The sequence below is a fragment of the Pinus tabuliformis genome, chromosome 7 (genome assembly GCF_031772625.1).
Source record: "Pinus tabuliformis cultivar Carrire ecotype Pingquan chromosome 7, CPIR1, whole genome shotgun sequence".
Classification (NCBI taxonomy): Eukaryota; Viridiplantae; Streptophyta; class Pinopsida; order Pinales; family Pinaceae; genus Pinus; species Pinus tabuliformis.
Window position 1 is genome coordinate 744,383,653 of NC_142293.1, and position 6,940 is coordinate 744,390,592.

The 6,940-nt window shown below is 31.5% G+C and overlaps 1 pseudogene; it reads right to left on the bottom strand.

The window, feature by feature from the left end:
- Positions 1-722: 722 nt before the first annotated feature.
- Positions 723-4,435, bottom strand: LOC149249684 (cryptochrome-1-like; annotated as a pseudogene).
- Between the last annotated feature and the right edge of the window lie 2,505 nt (positions 4,436-6,940).

The following is a 6,940-nucleotide window of genomic DNA, read 5'->3' on the forward strand; positions in this document are numbered from 1 at the left end:
TTAACTTAGTAAACTGAGTTAACTAATTACAACTCAAATATAACTCAATCTTATCTCCTTAATTTAAGGCTTATCTCCTTAATTTAAGGGGTAACTCTTGCATGACTTTAGAAGACTTCTAACTTGAATTTCTCCAACTAATTAATCCATAATGAATTAATTAATTATTTCCAAGCAACTAGTGAGACTAAATTCGATTTTAATTCACAATTTAAATTCAAGGACAAATTAAAATTGGAATTTTTGGATTCTATTTTTATCATTTCTTGTTGCTATTTTCAACAATGGTAGTCCTTGCCACAACTATTGAATGGTTTTTCTTTAGTGAGTTTTCATTGTTCATATATTCCATTGGTTTTGATGGATATACTAGTGGAGTTTCATGTCAACAAAAGATGTTGGCACAATCATAAACTGATAAAACAATTTCTTCCCCTCAACTAGTTTCATGAGAAACTTAACCCAAATAGAAACCTTTGCATCCTATTCATCATGTTGCATATCTTATTTACAATGATTGCTATAATTGGCTCATGTATGGGCAGAAGTAGGTTAAGGTACCAAATACCCTCACAACTGTTATAAATCTACCTATCTTAAGTACCCTATAAAGAAAAAGGTTGAACATTCCCAAGATGGACATGAACTGAATTGTTTACCAAAAGCACTACAAGAATAATCAAAAAATAAAAATAAAAATAACCAATCTAGCAGTTGTATGTTTAATGCTTCTTTGAAAAAATACTTCTATCAAAATATAAATATATATGTTCGGACATTGAGGCATTGGAATTTTCCAATGATTCCCCCAAACCTTCTTTTGTGCCATTTTCCAAAGAAGCTCTAGCAGCTACTTCACGTTGACACATTCTTGAAAGGGCATCTTCCAAGCACTCTTTAGCTATCAATATCTCTACAATGGGTAGGGGATAGTTGGAACCCATCTCCACTCCAGAAGACTGAAGAACAGCTTGTGGTGCAACCCATGGATGATGTATCCACTGTGTGGGAAATCTAACCAACTCTGGAAGCCAAAAACAGACATATTCTCCTACTAGATAAAATTTGTAGCCTTCAAACTACGCATAATCCCAAATGCCCAACATATGAACAGTCAAAAATATTTAAATTAAATCCTAATATATTTTCATCCATGAATAAGTTAAATGCAAGAATTGTATCTGTGTTTAGTACACAAATTCAGATTGTATTGTAACATACCTAAGGATTATCTATTCAATCCACCTCATGCCTATATAGAAAGCAACCAAAAATGTGATGCCATCCAAAAGCATCATACTCCAGATCAACATCTAGGAGTGTGTCCCAAAAATACTTCATACCCCGCCATCTCCAAGGAAGATGGAGAACCTTAACAAAGAAACTAGAGATCACCACCCGGATTCAATCATGCAACCATCTTGTTTCCTAAATTTCCCACATCCCAACATCAAGTAGTAGATATCCAGTCCTACCTTGCCTCCAAGATTTAAAGTAATCGATGTCAAACCTCCATGGGAAATAATTAAAATGTGAAAGAAATGGTCTCTCATGGCTACAGGGAAAATTGAAACTCGAATATATAGAATATTCCTAGAGACTACTTGACTTGGGAAACATAATCACACTTTGTTCCCTTGACCCTGAAGTATTTCCCTCATTATCCCACAAAACTAGTTTGATGTGAACAAGGTTAAACACATTTCTAACACTCAACTCCCCAAAATGCAGATGAGGTGACAAGAAAGAAGTTGTTGCATTGTCTACTTTCTAATAATTTACCTCATAATCAAGTGAAGGTCCATTGATAAGTACAGTTAGAGCCTTGTCAGCACTGCTCCAACTAGGTGACCATGCCCTTGCCAAAAGTGCATTTTTAGCCTTTTCAAATTCATCCTCTAGGTTTGTATCATCTGATGGGAAGTTAGACACTTCACCTGAATATACATGACCATGCATTTAATAATCATATCAATAAGCACCTCACACTGATAGAGCTAGAAATGCAACAAAATATGCAACTATGTAGCACAATATTTAGTTTTTTGAGCCCTTGGAATTTGTCAATGTTGAGCTCCAGTGAGGTGTGTTCACCTTAGTCTTAGTAAAATGTGATATGTTAGTAATCAACCATCATTGTCTACTATTATGTTATGCATCACTATTTGTTCATTATATCTAACTTAAATTTAAGTGCAAAAGGGTGGTCTGAAAGGGAAAATACTACCAAGCAATGTGCAGTAAGCTAATGATTGGTTTAATAATCTTCCATCTTGTCCATTGGACAGAAATAATATAGTATTAAATGGACAGTGTGAAAACACAATAATATGATCATTGTTTTACTGCATGGTGCTTAGTATTTTCCATATGCAAGTAGACAAATCCTTACAATAGTACTTACTACACATCATTGTGCCAATTGTTCTTAGACCATGAATGTCAATTTGTAGGACCAATATTTGGTCCAAATCTTATCACACAAATGTGGGCTCACAATGTATACTATGGCATTGATTAGGATAAGACTAGTGTGATTCCACCAACCGTGAAAAACACTATAATTTTAGCATATCATAGAGTGCAACTAGATGACCATAAGGGTGGGCCCAAGCTTATCTTGAGGCTTAGAGGTAACATTCTATACTAATCATGAATCTAGTCTGTGCCTTTAGAGTTATGAATCCTTACTAGTTGTTCGCAAGCAATTTCATTACAGTTTATGTATTGTGGGCTACTAACTATATCATTTGATGGATGTGGGACAAACAATGATACACCTTTTGATGGAAATCACTACTTCAGCCTTCACTGGTTATAATTGAATGTAACTAGTAGTTGATTAACATTTACTAAAAGGCATGTTAAGTAGTTTAATAACTTGAGAAAATGCAAAGGTAACGCTTCTTATCTTAAGCTTTAATAAGATTATAGATATATTTTAAAGAAAAACTTCTCTATTAGAGAAATGCTTTATAAGCAAAATTGACACATTTGAATTCAATGGACATACCACTTATTGACTGAAATTTCAAAATATTGAACTTATGGCAACAAAGTTCATTATACCAATAAGTTTATAATCATCTGAGATATAAAGGTCCTATTCTTGAGAGACATTGCAAGAAAGTTGAAATGTTTCTTGGTAGACTGTTGTTAGATATCAACACCTATCCATAAAAGTTCAATTCATAGAAGTTTTTCCATGTTATGCCATTGGACTTGTATGGTTTTCAACTTTTCATACATCCAAGATCTATGTTCTTGGAAAAAACTTAATTCTTATATATCTTTCTCAATTTTCTGGATTCAGATTGATTCCAAATGTATAAACATTGACGAAACATACTGTCAAAACACGGTCACATTTTTTTCAAATCATTAAAATTATTTGCATTATCTATATTTTTCTTATCTCTACAAATTGGATTCCTCATTGAAAAACAAAAAGAATACCCATCCATTATGATTGATATCCAAGTTATATCCTTCACATTACAGGTAGGTCATCAATTAAAAAGTATTAATGATATAACATGGAATATCCATTAGTATGTTTAGGAACCAAACTAAAAATTACTTATCAAATAAATTGAGGTCCTAGATCCTTGTTGTGGATACTCAATGAGTGGAAATTGATGTATATTAACCTTGCAAATTATGTAATTCCTTAAGGTTCAGCTCTACACTAGATCTTTCAGCAAGAGTGCAAATCTAATATGTCCAAAATAATGTAAGTTAATTAAAGGCTTATCTTTCTTGACACTCTATGATAGTCGACATTAACATGGAAATTAATTGTATGGAAAAGAATAATGATAGTTCCATTTAAGAAAGAATCTAAAGCAAAGTGCAAACCAACAACAATCCTTTTCAGAGGTAGAAGGGGAGCCAACAGATCATATGGCATGTTATTCCAATAAGCTTGAAAGGTAGAAAATGCACGTCCTTCCTCATCATTGACCTCCTAAGGCTCATAGAGTAAATATGAATTGAATGGTCTGACATGTATGCCTCAAGAAGAGAGATATTGCTTCAACTTATGATAAAAAACAAGTGACAAAGTATTAGATTCACCAAAAATGCATAATGTAAAATCAGTTGTTATAGCCTGATCAAGTTAAGTATTGACACTACAGGAAGCCAGGGTTTTAAAAACTTATAGAACCTCTACAATTATTTGTAGATTTGATATGTTTTAAAACTTAAGTAATAAGACAACACAAAATTTGTTGTTCTATGATGGCTCTATATTTTGAAGAATAAAAACACTCTGAAAGTGATATTTATGATTTCCATTTTTACAAGGATGAAAATGGACAATTGCAACACTCTAAATGTAAGAAATTTATCAGTGGCTATGTTACAAAGGCTGCACTAAGTGGCACATATAGTTCTGGAATTAAATTACCCGGTTGATGATGCTCTGAGACATAATTTATTTTAAGATAGGGAAATGTTTGTAAAAGATAACAATAATGATAGATGGTGTTCCAAGATTTCACTTTTATGATGGCTTGAAGTTGGTCTTCTTAGGCCCCCAATAGAATAAAAGATGAGTAAGGGGTCACAAAATTAGGACCCTATATATAATAGGACCAAACATAGTTTATACAGGTGAACATTATTACATTCATTTACAATAACAAAACACAAAGACAATATTACCTATTAGTTTATATCACATTATCTATCTCTAGCTTGGATTTCTTAACTAGGAATAGAATCTGTGATGTGCCTCCCACAAAAAAGACCTTATAGGATCTCAGAAATATTATGGGCTCACAATATCAGGACCTTCTATTTAAGTGACCTAATATATATTATATAGAGAAACATTATTACATTCACTTCCATCTACAAAACCAAAACACAAAGAGACACAATGCTACCAATTAGCTTGTATGACATTACCACACTCTAGAGGCTGGATTTTATTAATTAGGAATAGAATCCATTATATTCCTCCATGAAAAAGCCCTTATAGGATATCATATGCATTACAAACTCACAAAACCAAGACCCTATAAATTTATGGTTGAATAGAGTTAGTTGCTCCCCGTCGTGATCAACAACGAAATCCAAATACATTATAACAACACTATAAATCAAAATTCAATTTCTACATAGTATAGATCAAAAGTCAACCAATGTATCAGAAAATAACCAAATGCAAAAAAAAAATCATATGAATATAAAGTTGTTGCTACTAATTACTATGCTTACCTCAGAGAGAAGTTATAGTCCAATACTCAAAAGCAAGGAAAAGCCCAATTTTCAGCGCGAGTGGAATATGAATTCTTGAAACATGTTAATCAATGACTCAGCAAAGAGAATACAAAAATTAGAATCTAACCTGATCTCACTCTAGCACCAAACCACAATTCAAACAACTTAAAAGTAAAACTTATAAATTACTTTAGACAATTTTATGGTCTACATTATCTATCTACTCCAAAGGATGACATATAACATAGATACAATTTCAAGCATAAACTGAATTTTTCTGAAGATAAACCAAAATAAAAATAAAAATTTCAGTACCTATGTTCTAGGTCAGTCCTCTACTCCATGGTATTTTTGTATCTCTTGATTCTTCAAGCTCACCCAAAACCTGCTTCGCAATCCTCCCATGCTTAACTGTTTTTCTGGAAGCTTATAAAATACACCCACAACCACTAAAATAGAGGTATAAATTCATTTAACATGGTGGAGATATGGACAACAATATATGTTGATTTGTAAGCAAAAAGGCAGAGGAAAATCAATTAGTTAAATATCATATTGATGATATAATTAATGAGCTCAATGATGTTGAATTTGTATTAGAGGGCAGCGAAAAGAGATGAGGGTTTTTTTAGTAGATTCATTTGACTCATATAGAATCAAATGAAATTTTCTCCAATGCCTATGTTATTGTCAATGTTTCACTAGAGTTTCTATCCTTGCATATATATATATATATATATATATATATATATATATATATATATATATATATATATATATATATATATATATATATATATATCTAGATATATATATATATATACAACTAGTAAACTAAGTGGAAGACATGTACCTAGTAATATATCCATACAACTAGTAAACTAAAATATTAAATTTAATAAATGAATGCATGTTTAGTGAAACTATAAATAATATAACACTATAACACATAAATTGATGCAGAAGAATCCCAACCTGAAGTATAGATATAAAAAAACACAATAGAGACAGATGTTATAGCCTCCTCTTGAAGTTTGGAAATGCCTTGGTAACTTAAAATAATGTAGTTCAACTGCAAAGTAAAAAAAAAAAAAATTGAATAAGTAAAAATTTTGGCATCGAAGACGATGGTAAAAAGAAAAATTAAACCTTAATTTTCATAATGAGAAGAAAAAAATTTCAAAATGATTTCTCAAAATTAGATTGGGAGCACAATCTTGACTACTTATCTTAATGTTGATGATCCAATTTTGTTAGGCCTTGTAAATTGTGCAAAAACAAAGTTATATTTTCAATTTGAAACAAAATATATCATTTTTTAAGACAAACAAGTAAAATAAAACTGGAAGGAAAAGACAACTTAATGGATGAGAAGACATTGTCGGCATAGAAAACTTAGACTGAGGAAATGGCCTAGAGGATTAATATTTAATCAGAACCAGAATATAGTAAGTTGGTGGAATAGTTAATAAATTCATTGATTATTGGTAATACTAATAACAATAAAGGCTTAAATATATTAATGAAAACTTAAGAACCAACACAGATTCGTCTTAAATACGGATCTACAAATTTCCTAGAAGAACCAAAGCTCTCGAGATGCAAACCTTTCCTCAAGTTTTACAATCAAAAAGAGGTTTGAATCTTGAAAATTTTGATCCCTCTTAGTACTTGGTAAATCAAGAGTTAAGATGGAATAAAGTTGCAAAAT